This window comes from Pagrus pagrus, assembly GCF_965226575.1.
Source record: "Pagrus pagrus genome assembly, chromosome: 6".
NCBI classification, from domain to species: Eukaryota; Metazoa; Chordata; class Actinopteri; order Spariformes; family Sparidae; genus Pagrus; species Pagrus pagrus.
Genome location: NC_140190.1, coordinates 18633677 through 18647888, shown reverse-complemented (window position 1 = coordinate 18647888; position 14212 = coordinate 18633677).

The following is a 14212-nucleotide window of genomic DNA, read 5'->3' as shown; positions in this document are numbered from 1 at the left end:
ACCTTTGAACTTGAAAACACAGTTATTACATCCACTTACACCCATGTAAGTACTTCGGTCACGTGAAATCTTTAGGGTGGACTGGCTGACAGGAAGAAATGACACAATGCTATTATGACATACTTTTGTGTACTGTGTTTATCATACAGATATCAAACTGTAAGTATTAAGAACTGCAGAGTTTTAGCGCCATATCAAGTAAAGTCTCGCCAAAAAACACAAGAAACTGCAGGAAAGGGCTGACCCTATACAACTCAATAATGACCCATAATAGAGAAACTGAATATAGAAAGTTGAGGGAACTGGATATGTGCACAAATGGCACAAGGGATGCTTGGACTGGCAGCTGTTCTGGATTGCAAAGTGTTTTCAAGCTTGTTAATTTTCCTTAGTTTTGTACTGAGCATGCTTTGCACAAATGTGATTTTCAGACAGTTTGCATGAACCTTTTTGGAAATTCTGTTGGACAGTAACACCAAAACTGTATTGCCAAGATTTAATCCTGGATATGCATGTAAATTAATCCTAAAACACCTATCCCAGTTGAGCCAAGAGTAAATTCAAAGCTGCTGTTGAACCATGTGGAGTACAGTCATGGATTTTGAGGTCTATTGAAAGTTTATAAGCTGACTTTTTTCAGTACAGCCCTCTCTGCTCTGTTAGTGCTTCTGGCATTGATCTATAGGAGTTTGAACACTCCTATGGGTCCACATAATTTAGCCTTACATTGTCCAAGTTCAAATTTGATAACAATGTCACAAAATGGCTGTATTTATTTATGATGTATCACTTAGCACATGTTTTTTTAAGGGAATACTCAGGTGCCTGGCAAAATAAATGCCATTTTGTGACCTCAAAATACCCATACTTGAGAGCAGCAGGAGCAAAAATTCATTAATCGTTCTTCATTTCTTTATTTACATCAATATTTGTGCATAAAATAGTCAAAAACAAGTGCTTAGGTGGAAGAACAGCCTACTCAAAGAGCGAAATGCATAAATCTACATAAACTTGCATAATTTCCATGTTTAGGCCTTAAAAAAAACATACGAATCTTTCTGACGACATGTTAACCTCTTATGGATCTCTGACCAACCGCTCATCCCAACAGATAAGCTTTGTTTTCATGTAGAAAAGAGAGATTTATGTGCTGTGAACATAAGTGCATTTGTTTCTTTTTTGATATGCTTTTATTTATATGTGATCATTGGTTTCAAATAATAGCTTTTACTGTTATTTTATTATACCCTTATTTTCTCAATACTCTGTTGATTATGTTTGTTATATAATGAAAACTATTAAAGAAATAATTCGAAAATATTCAGAAAAATTAAACTTTATGGTCATTATGGAGCCTGTTGTTTGTGTTGCTGTTGAAACACATTGCTTTATACTGACAGCCTGGCTTTTCTAATATGTTGTTCACGTCACCTGTTTGGCATCATGTAGGATACATTGATCTATAAAATACAATGGAGTAGCTGTAAGTTTAGAAGTTGCATCATTCTTGTGTATCAGACATTTTTCTGTTTGCATATTTTTTGTCTGAAAAAGCGCTCTGTTCAGTCGTGTTTGTTCGGCCACTGAGCATCTCTACTGGTGGCTGCAGGCTTTGCTCATGGGCACTTTACAAACGACTCCCTTTTTCCTGATAGTCTGACATCAGTTTCAGAGCTGGACATCAGAAGGATCCACGTGAAGAGAGCAGAGCAGCATTCAGAGCCGAGCAGCTCCGCTCCAGACAAACAGTCCAAAGCACGTGTCTTCCTACAAGGGGAATGTAAACAAAACAACGTCTTTTGTTCAAAGAAATCTCAGCAATGTTGACCAGTTGTTGTTTGTCTGAGAACCACTCCTTACACTGACACTACAATGAGTGTGTACAAACCTGTTGTGAGTGCATTAATCTCAGCTGATAGTATTTACACCATACTTTACTGTAGTGTAGTCCCTGATGTTGACTGATGTCAGAATATCACATCCCTGCTTGGATTTACAAAATATCAGGTAATCAGATTAAATCTCTGTGAGTCTTCTCGATCGACGTACTGTCTGCGTGACTGACAGGTGGTATTTTACCGGATCTTTATATGTTTTAAACACAGACGACCTGCATCTGTCAAAGCTGAAACAGGTTAAACCGCTTTAGGAAGACAAATTCAAAGTGTTTGTGAATCGTGCAGGCTTTTGACAGATCTGAGTAGACTGGTAGGGTGAAGGCTGTGTGCCAGTTTGTTCCTTCCCTGCAGGATTGTACTGTTCTTGACACAGATATGATGTGTGTGAAACTGTAAACAACCAAAACCAAATCACGGCTGAGGCATATACAACAGATGATGCAACATGGCAACATCTCCACTGCGCTGCTACTGCTTAATATTTTTCAGACTCAATATCTAAAGGGGCAACACGTCGTTTTGGAGAAGAAATTCAAACTCAGAATTTTAATATTCAGAATATTGATGAGGTAATAATATTTATTTTTCCCATAACTGAATAAACAAGCTGTTCTCAGAGGAAGATAAGGTCTACAGAACACTGTCTGAAGCTAGAAAGGTGGCAGGGTCCGCCACATGTAAACACAGTACAACAGTATGAAATTGTGTTGTCCTTTAAGGTCAGTTTGTTTATTCAGTTTAGTCAGTCATGAAAATGAAGTGCTCATTTATTTACTTTGTTTAGCCATAAAAAAAAAACAGTCAATGAAGATATTTCTCTTCTGATTAAAATGTTCTCACCAAAACTACATAGTGCACCTTTAACCGTCAATTTTCTTTTCTTTGTTCTGTGCTTTAAGTGACGAGACTTTGTCTGCGTTAAACGTAGATTAAAAAATTAAGATCTTTCCCTGACTTTAACCAAGTGCTGTGACTTCCTAAGCAAAAACATTCAAGCTTTTAATAGTGTTGTAGCAGTGAAAAATAGCTACTGTATCGCAACAGTGAATATTGTAGGAATTCAAATGACCATAGGTGTAAATCCAAGGAGGGACAGGGAGACATGACTCCACCATACTGTGAAAAATACTGTTAACCAAACTGTTAACACAACTATGTAATTTCAATAATAACTGAAACATTTGCAAGTTTTAAAGTTTGCCTCACAATGTTTGGATCCACTGCCACTGCCTTGTTGGGACACAGATAGCACCTTTTAATGTGTTTTTTTTTAATCCTTTTCTTTATCACAAGCATAAAACTATTACTGCTAGTTCGCTGATATCTTGGCCGCTAGCTAGCTAAAGTTACATTGTTATTATTGCGTATAACTGTTCTGATGGCATTTCAGTGTATTTCAGTGTTGCGTCAACCATTTGATGGCATAATGATTCCTGAACCTGAGATTTAACTGAAGTCCAGCAGCAAAATGCTCATTTTAGCCTATAAAGCACCTCTAGTGGCCAGGGAGTGAAGCAGTGTTTTTTTTTATTCGATGACTTAACTGACAGCATGAAGTAGTGAATAATTGCAACCATCCATGCTTTTCTGTCTCTAGCAGATAAATGGCAAAATGGACAATATCAGGATTGCCACAATAAGGCAAGAGAAATCGCCAGCTGAAGACGGCATATTAGAAATATCTGGTCCCGTCTGTTTACAAAAACGTCGTCCACGTCAATTGATGACGTATAAGGGTCTTGAAGGGTTGTCCAATTTCATTAGGGGAGATTTCAGCCACTATAACCCTTGTGCCTCTGTTCTGAGGTGCGAGGGGGCACTCGAAAATGAAGAGTAGGGGTAAAAACTGGAAATGGGATTAAGCCACTCTATACAGAATAGTGAACTCTCATACTGTATAACAATTCTCAATTATATATAATGCTACTTGAATTGTGATTGGAAGAAGCCGAGGCTGCATGGCAAACAATAATACTCAAGTGGTCACTAACAAATACATTTTAAAAAGGAGCTCTCAGAAAAATTTATATAATTAATTTACTTATTAGAAATATTTCAGTTTCCAAATGTTTTCGTTTTTACATCCGCGGCCCCGTAGCTGCATCACGGTCTCATCGGTGGTGTAAACATTTTCCCAACCATGTGTGGCTGGCTCTCCTGGATTTAGCCAGATGGCAGTTCATCTCTTCCAAGCTTCTTAAAGCCTCTTAAGACACAGGCCACGAGCTCCGGGAAACTAAAGAGCAACCTTGCTGGACCTCCGCTGCCAGACTATAATCTCCCCACCCCCCCCAACGCTGTCTCCATGGAATTAGCATGTCATCGGGTCTCATGAGCCACACACACCGTCCAGGATATGCCCTTGGCTGTTGCCATGCCCATGCCTGGCTTACCTGCAGATGAACTTTAAAGTGGCGGTATAAGGGTACGATCTTTAATTTGTGTTAATTGCTGTTAAATACAGTTATTAAGGTTTTTCGTTGCTGCAGATTGCATGTTCCTTTACTGAAGTTTGAGTTCAGTCTGGGTTGTTATTGCATGTCATGCCAACCACAAAGCCTTTCTTCATTTTATCCTGCTGCTGCTGCCAAGAACATAAAAGACATCACTTCCTCTTCGCCAGGGGATTTTTCCTGTCAAAGTGCTACCTTACAACGTGTGCTTAGACCAGCAGGTTTTCATGAAATGGGTGGACTTTGTGTTACATTAACCATCTGATTTCTCTTAATAAAACATTACTGATATAGTTGGCGCCTAAAAAAGCAAACTCAGCAGTTATATTAGCGAGCCAGCTTCTGTCTGTGAGTTCATTTAAAATGCCTCCAGTTGACCTGAGTTTATCTTGGCTTCCTATTTGATGTCAAATGTTCACGTGGCACAAAATGTTCTGCTATTATACAACAGAATGTAATGTACGGTACACTCCCAGGTGATTAAAAGCATAATTGTGTGATGAATTACACACACAGTCTTACTCAAGGGCACATAAAGGCAGAGATGCAAACTGGACAAACAACTGTATGCCCTCAGAGAGCTTTGTAAATGCAGCAACACCACAGTGTGGAAATACTTAATAAAAGTCTTGAATAAGTTTTACTTAAGGGGCTCTGTGGAACTTCTGTGTCGTGCTGGAAGTCGGCCGTAAGTTTACATTAGCGAACTCTAAACTAACGTTAGCTGCTGTTGCTCTCTGTTAGCGGCGCAGAGAGAGGCAGTGAGACGAGGCACTCGAGAACGTGCAAAAAGTCACATCCTTTGGACTGTTGTGGAAAATCTGACCTGAGTCGTTCACAAAGAAATCCACAGTGCAGCAGCGTTTAACAACTTAAACAAATCATCCCACAGGCTTGTATAGGCAACCAAGAGCTAACTGTAGCTGCCATGGCTAGTTAGCTCCTTTAGATGTGCAGCTAGCGGTCCAGTGGTTGCTCTGAGTGTTGGTGTTCATACCGCTAGCACAGGAGCTTTGGACGAGGCCCAGCTTGGCCAACTTCAGTAGCTATCTCTGCAACACAATACATACAGTAGATGTCACAATGGCAAAATTGTTATGTCGTCACATTCAGTTGCTATTTTTAGTGAATCTGTTTATGTTTTCAACAAAAATCTTACTTATTGTACTTTAACTAGTTGATGTATTTTATCTGATGGTTAGCATATGAATTTCTTCTCAGGGGTTAAATGAAGTCTTAACTTTTTCTATGATATTACATTGTAATTTCTTTTAAATTATATTTTGTATTATCTTGTACTAGCTGTCTGTCTGTTATTTGCATATCTTGAGAACCATTCATCCAATCTACTTCACACTGGGTAGGTTTGTTGCTGAGGATCCAAGGGAGTGCAGTGTCGAATTTGGTGCAATTTTGACTGGCAACACCTTCAATATTAATATGTTTTGAATGAACAGCAAACACAGCAAGGGCGTGGCTTCATGGCTCTGCAGACTGAACCTGGGCTGACACATGTTCTCTCTCAGGTGATCTCATGGAGAAGCAGACTTAATAAAATGGAGATTAGTGTGGTGAAACAACTTGCTGTTGTAATGCGTTGCAGTGAGAGAGAAAAAAGCGAGAACTAGAGGTGAGATTTGAAGTTTCTCAATGTCAGAATGTTTATCATCAATTGGCAGCACCGTCAGTTGCCCTGCGATACCTCTTTTTGGTTGTTGTGGTCCGATGTAATCATCCAGATTTTAAATCGTACATACATGTTTGATTATATCGTGTTAAGTCTGTGAGCAGTTCAGGAGGCTTAAGACTGGATCTGTAAACTCCTCACATGTGCCGAACAGCATGTTTTGAACAGGGACTGAACTAGTTATACTAAATCTGCAAAGTAACTAGTAACTAAAGTTGTCAAATAGATGTAGTGGAGAAAAAAGTGCAATATTTCCCACTGAATTGTAGTGGAGTAGAAGTGGAAGGTAGCAGAAAATTGAAATATTCAAGTTAAGTGCAATACCTCAAAATTGTAATTAGGGACAATATTTAAGTAAATTAACTTAATTCCCCTCCGCCACTGCACAAAGCACAAGGAAACATAAACACACACACACACACAAAAATACCAATGAATGAAATGCCCCACAGGGGAACGTTGTTTTTTTCCGTTACAGGAATGAAGAAAACTCATTTTGAAGCCTTTTCTCTCACAGAACAGACAAACTAATCAAAACAACATTGTTGAGCTGAAAGAGGAGATTGTTCCAAAAAACCACAGATTTCCTCTGAACATCAAAAGTGTGTGTGTGTGGGTGTGTGTGCTTACAGATACACAGCGCAGTTGTGTGAAAATATGTGATAACAAACATGCCGATGACATTCTTGCAGTGACCTTTGACCTTCCTTTGACAGTCCTGTCTTGTTTTTGTGTGGGCCTCTGCTGTTGAATCATGTCGGTCCCTGAGCACCTGAACGTCAACGTCAAACCGAAATATTCTTGGATTAGTGTAACTTTACATTTTGGCTTCCTATAAGATGCTGATCTGGCTGGTTTAAACAAACACCTCCCAGCTCCTGTCGTGTTGTGGTGGCGACAGTGCTGTTTGTGACGCCGCTGCACTTTGCTGCTACGTGGGTTATCAGCATGGAAGAACTGGCTTCCTACGCAGCCTCGCTCTCAAGTTAATGTGCACAAAATGCTTTATTTGGCCGCCGCTCAGCCGACAAACATGCAATAATCACTTTATTTGCGCATGATTTACCTGCTCCCGCTCGAAAGTGAGTCTCCCCAGAGCTTAATTTCAAAAGCCGTTTGAAAAATGGGACGCTGACTTTGACAAAACGATGCTGAACGAAAGAAACATTATTGAAGATATCAGCTGTTATAGGAAATCTGCTGAGAAAGGAGACTTGTGAATGCAAAGTAAGCTTGTGTTATATAAGTGTCAAACACTCGCCATTTAACTTTTCTTGTGAAGTCGAGTCAGGTTTGTCTTTTTTAAATAGTTCTCTCCAATCTTTATCTGTCAACATCTCTCTCTTTTTTTTCTACAACCTTTCTTCTTTGTTTCTCCGTCCTCCTTCTCTAACTCTATTCTCCAAGTTCAGTGTTTTCCATCCTGTGTCTCAGATCCTGTGTACCACATTTTTCATCATAGTCACAACAACAACAGGCTGTGTGTGTATGTGTGTGTGTGTGTGTGTGTGTGTGTGTGTGTGTGTGTGTGTGTGTCCAAGTTTCCATACAGGACGACAAAGGGAGAGTGGCAGTTTTGAGAGAGCAAGCCTTCGTCATTTCCTTCCCGTTTCCTTCACTTCATTCTCCGGTCCCCTGCTGCAAACTGCCCCCTCTTTCCTCCACCTGCAAACACACACACACACACACACACACATACACACACACAAAGAATCTGACACATTGCATAAACAAGAACGCAAAATCCTTTTCATGCACATTCACATTCTTTTAAGGCGAGCAAAGACCGTGCAGGTGCATCAACAGGATTTTCACAATAACAACAGTCATCCAGCCCTGCAGCCAAGGTCCTCTCATAAACATTACATGAATGTATTGATGAACGTTTACTACATGCATATAATTCACACGTTAATGACTGATATGTGTGCATGTGTCAGTGCACGTTATGATATTGAGCTCTGTCTATGCTGTTTGTAAAAACATTTGCAATGCATTTACAACTGCTTATATTATTGCTACACCTTCGTGTCAGTAATCATTTCTCAGGTGCAGTCACTGGGTTCATTACACTGGGTCAACATGTTCAGTAGAAGTGAATGACACAGCAATGCAGACATTCAGGTGCAGCAGGTTATCAAAAAGGGAGTCAGCAGGTCTGAACAGAGGCTTCTCTGTAACACTAAAACAATAATATCTGAGAAGATTTTCTTTACTGTGAATGATGGCACGGTGCCATCAGGGCCAACTGTGTGAAATGCCTTTTAACAATAACAAAAACTCTTCTGTGATTTACTTCACCGTATTGCATTATACAGCCATCTCTGTGGGATGTGTAGCGTGTGGAGTTTATGTCTGTTTGATGGGAAAGATCCGCAGGGTTTGAAGCCGCCTGACAATCAGTTTGCTGAACACACATACGACGCGGTGCCTGTCAGACGTGGGAAAGCAGAGGAATTGCAGTGCGCTGGACTGGATACAGAGGATCAGCACATCGCTCTGTAATCTTTCAGCTTATGAAAATGAAATTGACAGATACCATTGTTTGCTCTAATAAGCAAATCGTCCTAACTCCGTGTGACAGGAATGCTCCCGGTCAGGATTCTTGTGATTAAATGGGATTGTACTTTGTGAGTGCATGTGTGCGTGCGTACTACACAACCCATGGGTGAAAGGGACTTTATGTGTGTGTGTGTGAATGTAGCACAGACCAAACTTATGAACAACCAGTAAAAGGGAAACTTTACTGTTGTGAAAGAGTTCTGATGATCACTTTAAAACATTTAATACAGTATGTGTCAACCCTGTCTACTTAAAATCATGCTCATGGACAACACATTTTTAATAGCAAATATTTTCAGAAGGAAACACAAGATCACATTCTGTTTCTTGTTGGTGTAATAGGTAAAGGTTTATATTGAAACTATGTGCAAAATGTGCCTGTGTATTTCAGACCTTGCCATGTTTTTATGGTGATGTCTAGGCAACCCAAAGCACTTAACGTTGATTTGCAGTTTTGGGGAAGCTGCTTGCTTACTTTACACCAGAAGTGTTTAACTACAGCAAAACTAACATAGGGAGAAATCTTGTTTGGTTGATTAAAGCTACTTAGAAAAGGTAGTTAAAAAAAACTCGAATTTGAAATGTGCATGTGACTACTACTCATGAGACCACACCCATCTAACACACCTGTAGAGTTTCATGACAACATCTGTTAACAGACAGACAGACGTGACTAGATAAACAGTAGAAAAGTGAAACACCCCTTCAGTTAAACTCCTGGCAAAGAACTCAAAACTGCTTCTGAGGTAGTTCCCACTGCAATAGTCATGTGAAGGACCTTGAATGTGGGCCAGGGGTCTACGATGGGGGGTCATATCCCTACTTCCATCTTCCCTTTGTGACTGTGTCTTTCATGGTTTTGACGCTGTCATGTTGACAAAGATTTGTCCACACACAGATAGACAGACAAATACACAAAAGCACCTGGCAAATTGCTCAAAACCACTTCTGTGTTAGTTCTTGCCACAAAAGGAGTCTTGGAGAACACATTTATCATGATGACACACAATGACGCTGTCTTGGCTGGTAACAGAAAAGTCACATGCCAGCGAAAAAATTACACTTAAATGAGTTTATTGCAAAAAGTGGTCACTTGTTCACAGATCATACAAAAAAGCAAATGAAAATACCCCATGGTTCATGGGAAAGTGCACTAAATGTGAGTGTTGAATTACAGAAGAGATGCAAAAAAATAAAGAATCATTGCTTTCTTTTTATGGTCCAAAATATTTGTAGTTTCAGTGTTTAACTACACATAAAAATGACAAAAAAGAAATGAATCTACTTTAATCAATATGCAAAGTCGTTGAACTACCAGCAAGCTACTGTAATATTAAACTATTAGTTTAATTACATGTAGTGCACTACTCCCAAACACTATGGATTTAGTCAAATTATTACCACTTACTTAAGGCACAACACTTTCTCTGTGATATTTAAAATGTATTTGCCATCAAGAAATCAAAGGCTTAGAGGTGAAGATGGCCTAGTTTCTGTGTATAATAAAGGCTCAAAATGCCCTGCAGTGTTAATGCTCGGGACACCACAACACGGCTAAACTGTCCTAGGACCAGGTATTAAAGGGGCACAAGAAACTGAGGGCATGAGAAACTGAAATCCTCTAGCGAGACGAGGTGGTGGCTGAGGGTGGAGGGAACGGGGGCAGAGGTGGATTCCTCACGGCCTCGTTTCCATCTGTCACTAGAAGACTCATGTGCCTCCACCCTCCTTCTCAACCTGTCGGTCTCAACACAGCACAGCAGACTGGAATGCAGTGTCGCTCATATATGGCCTCTCTGAAGACGATGGCATTCCTCCACTAGCTTGAGAGAAAAGCAGATGAAAGAAAAATGAGAAAAGAGTCCAAAGAGAGGAAGGAGAGAGAGATCGAGGTGGAGAGTGGAGGGGGTGAGAGAGACTGATACACAGAGAATACAAGTGAAAGGGTCAGACATTCTCATCTTGTCTCCTGTGTGTCTCTGTGTTGTTATATTTTTTAATTTTGCTGTTTGGGAAAAGCCCCTGATTTCCCATTGATTAGCATATATTATAGAGATCAAGACAGAAGATGAGTGTACAGTTTACTGTCATTATGTTGCTGTAATGTACAGAGAAAATGAAAATCTAGAGCCACAGAAGAATTGAGAAAATCTTACTAAATGTGTGTGTACCTGTTGTACATTGAAAGAAAATCCTTACATATTGTATTGTTATGGAGGCCATATAAGTGTAATATACTCAAGAAGTCGTGAAGCTTCTTAATTTACTTTAAGCTGCAACTTCCTGCATGTTGCAAACCTCCGCAGCAGTGAGAGGTCGACGGAAAATATCAGAAAAAGGTGGAGTAGAAATCTGAAGTGTAATGCTGGTAGGCTTTTCATGCTTGATTTCAACATGTGAAAAAGATAAAAGGGGTGTGAAATGGGTCACTGTCTGTGTGTTGCCTTTGGTTTGAACTGACCTGGTTTTGTGGGATCTGGCCGTGCAAATAGTTTCAGAGTTATCTGCTGAGGTTTTGAAATATCTGCGGCCACCTCGGTACAATCAGGGTGACTGGGGTTTTGTTTGTCGTGCTCCAGACAATGTAAAACACACCACAGAAACAGTGTAGTGGAAACCATAGGTGATCCACAAACTTCTCCATGATCCCATTGACTGCATATTAAAAAAAACAAGAGAAAGTGAGAAAATGTTATTTCTCAATTTTGCATTTTTTGCATTCAATGTTGTTAAAAGTGCACTGTAAAATCTGACAAAGTGACTTAACTTAAAGATAATGAGGAAATCGGTTACCTCAAAATGACCAAGTACCAAGTTTGTCAGACTTTACAGTGTATGGGAGGACTGGTTGTAGTTTTTTTTAAAGGGGACCAATGTAACACTTTGCACAATATGGATTAATGCTTTTTTTAGTGGCCATACATGAGGAGATTATAACGTGATATAAAAAATAAGACCTTCCCCTTCTCTCTTGGTTCCTTTCCTTCTGTGTGTTACATAGGTCAAAAGTTAAGAAGCCCAACAGAAGCTCCTCTCTTCCACAGAAAACACTGCTCCTGAAACGCCTCATCAGTAGTCCCACCTTTAAGTCTGTGGCATCACACTGCATCACCATGTCACGTTGGCTGTATTCGAAACCGCATACTATACTGCCAGTACGTACTGATTTGGCCAATGCAGTATGCAAACAAAAGCAAAATCTGCAGTATGTGAAAAGTTCCCGGATGTCGTACTGATTCGGAAAATATTTCCAGTATGCATCCGACCAGTCTTCTCTGCCTACTGTTTCCCACAATGCAATGCGCTGGAGCCGGGATCATGACGTCCTCGTCACGTACTCCGGAGCAGTACAGCGTTTATGTTTGTTCACATAACATAAGTACAGTGCATAGGCTACTTGACTATTGTGACGAAAGCTTTATAGGTACAATAGAAATCCAGGCTGTTGTACACATGAAATGAAAAAAAGTACTCTGTTAATTAAAAAAAATGTTTTAATTAATAGTTGGTGATTTCTGTACATACAGAGCTCCCGGGACAGCGCTATACTGTATACTGTCCACTACAAACATGAAGCTTCCCCCTAGCGGTTCACCTTCAAAGAGCAGCGGTTAAGATAACTGGCCTGCTGTCTCCCCCGGGACGACGACGCATGTTGGCCGGCGGAACAACTCTGGAGACGGGGCTGCTGCCTCTGAGACGACCCGCTCCTTACGGAGCTTCACTTCTCCGAAAACATTGAGGCGAAATTACTAAACAGCCGTCATTTGAGTAAACTAACCGCACATTGGGGATCTAAACGGTTACTTTCTCGGATGAAAAAATATTAAAACTTAATAAAGTGACATATTAACAGCGCTACAGCGGAAAATAAAACAGCTTTGCGCCTGTTTTACAACTACTGCTGCCGGTCGCCACGAAATGCATTCTGGGAAACTTGCTACTGCATACTGCGGTGTGAACGGCGTCGGTCTGCTGAAGTAGCATACTGAATCCCACATTCAGTATGCAGTATACAGTATATACTAACGCAGTATGTAGTAGGCAGTACGGTAGTATGCGGTTTCGAATACGGCCCTAATATTTTCATGGTAGAAGTGAAGCTAACGTGAACCAATCAGAGCAGACTGCGTATTTGGGAGGGTGCCTTTAAAGAGACAGGAGCATTTCAGACAGAGGGAGAATAAAGTGCTGCAGCACTGGACAATGTGAGAAACTAAAGCATTAAAGCATGTAAACCTGTTGTAGTAGTAACCCAAAATAAAATTATGCACCTGAAAACAAGCATAATATATCTGGAGGATGTGACTTTATGCATGTTCTCGAGTGCCTCGTGTCAGTGCCTCTCACTGCCCCACAAACAGAAGCTAACGTTGGTTTAGTCATGGAGTGCACTACAATAAACTATCTACTGTTTTACAGCACAACACAGAAGTTCCACAGAGCCCCTTTAACCAATTTCTGATAAAATACATTCAGCCACTTTGGCTCTGATGCTGTAATCTGCAACGTAACCCCATAACGAAAGTTATCAAATAAATGCACTGGGGTAAAAAGTACAATATTTGCCTCCAAATTGTAGTGGCATGGAAGTATAAAGTAGCAGAAAATGGAAATACTCAATTAAAGTACAAATACCTCAAAATTATACTTTAGTACTCTACTTGAGTAAATATACTTGATTAAATTCCATCACTGCCTGCGTTTGGCTTCTGCTGGCACTAGTGTGCAGGTTGGATATACTGATGTTACACATACAGACACAGAAGACAAAGTGCACTCAGCCTGCATCTTTGTTGCTTCTATCAGACAGACTGGTTCAAAAACCTGAAGCTTGAAGTCAACACCACATCTCATATATATGTTTTATTTTGAAGAAAACTTAAATGTCATGAATGCACTTCACACAGTAATATGGATGATTAGGGACAAACTCTTCTATGACAGTCTACAGGATGTATTCAGGGTCATGGTTCAGCACTCAGTACAGTGATAATAGTGTACTCTATGTATGAGCAGATAAAATCAAAAGTCGGCACACATTACAGACACACAGAATAACAGTTGGATATGCATTTCAGAGCTCAGTCTTTTTTCTTTTTTTCTTCTGAGAGCTTTCCCCCTCCTTGTGGAAGACTTTCCCATCAGGCTGCTCTCTCCATTTCAGGGTGACTCCACTCATTTCTTTCTCCGTCAGCCTGTCCTGGAGCTGGGAAACACAAGCCATTTTGAAGCTTTTTTAGCTACACTTAGCTTTAGCTTACAGGGATACAGGAAGTCAGTCACAGTTGGGGTACCGAGGGGTCAGACTATATAATGACATCATTATAAATGGTGTGCCACGTTAATGTTTTTTGCATTAATTTGAATGGCAAGGATAAATTATATTATATTAGTTATTAACAACAATTTGAGTAGATTTTGCACTAACACAGACGGCAAACGTGAACACCAACATACTGCAGGTCAGAGCACTTTCCCAGACTCCCTTGTAAAATCGCTCAGTTTTGTGAGTTTTCGAATCAGGTGGAGCTGTATAACTTTGTGAAATGCCCCAAATTCTTAATTATTTGGGCCTTCTTGTAAATTCTGCAAATGTTATACATAAAGTT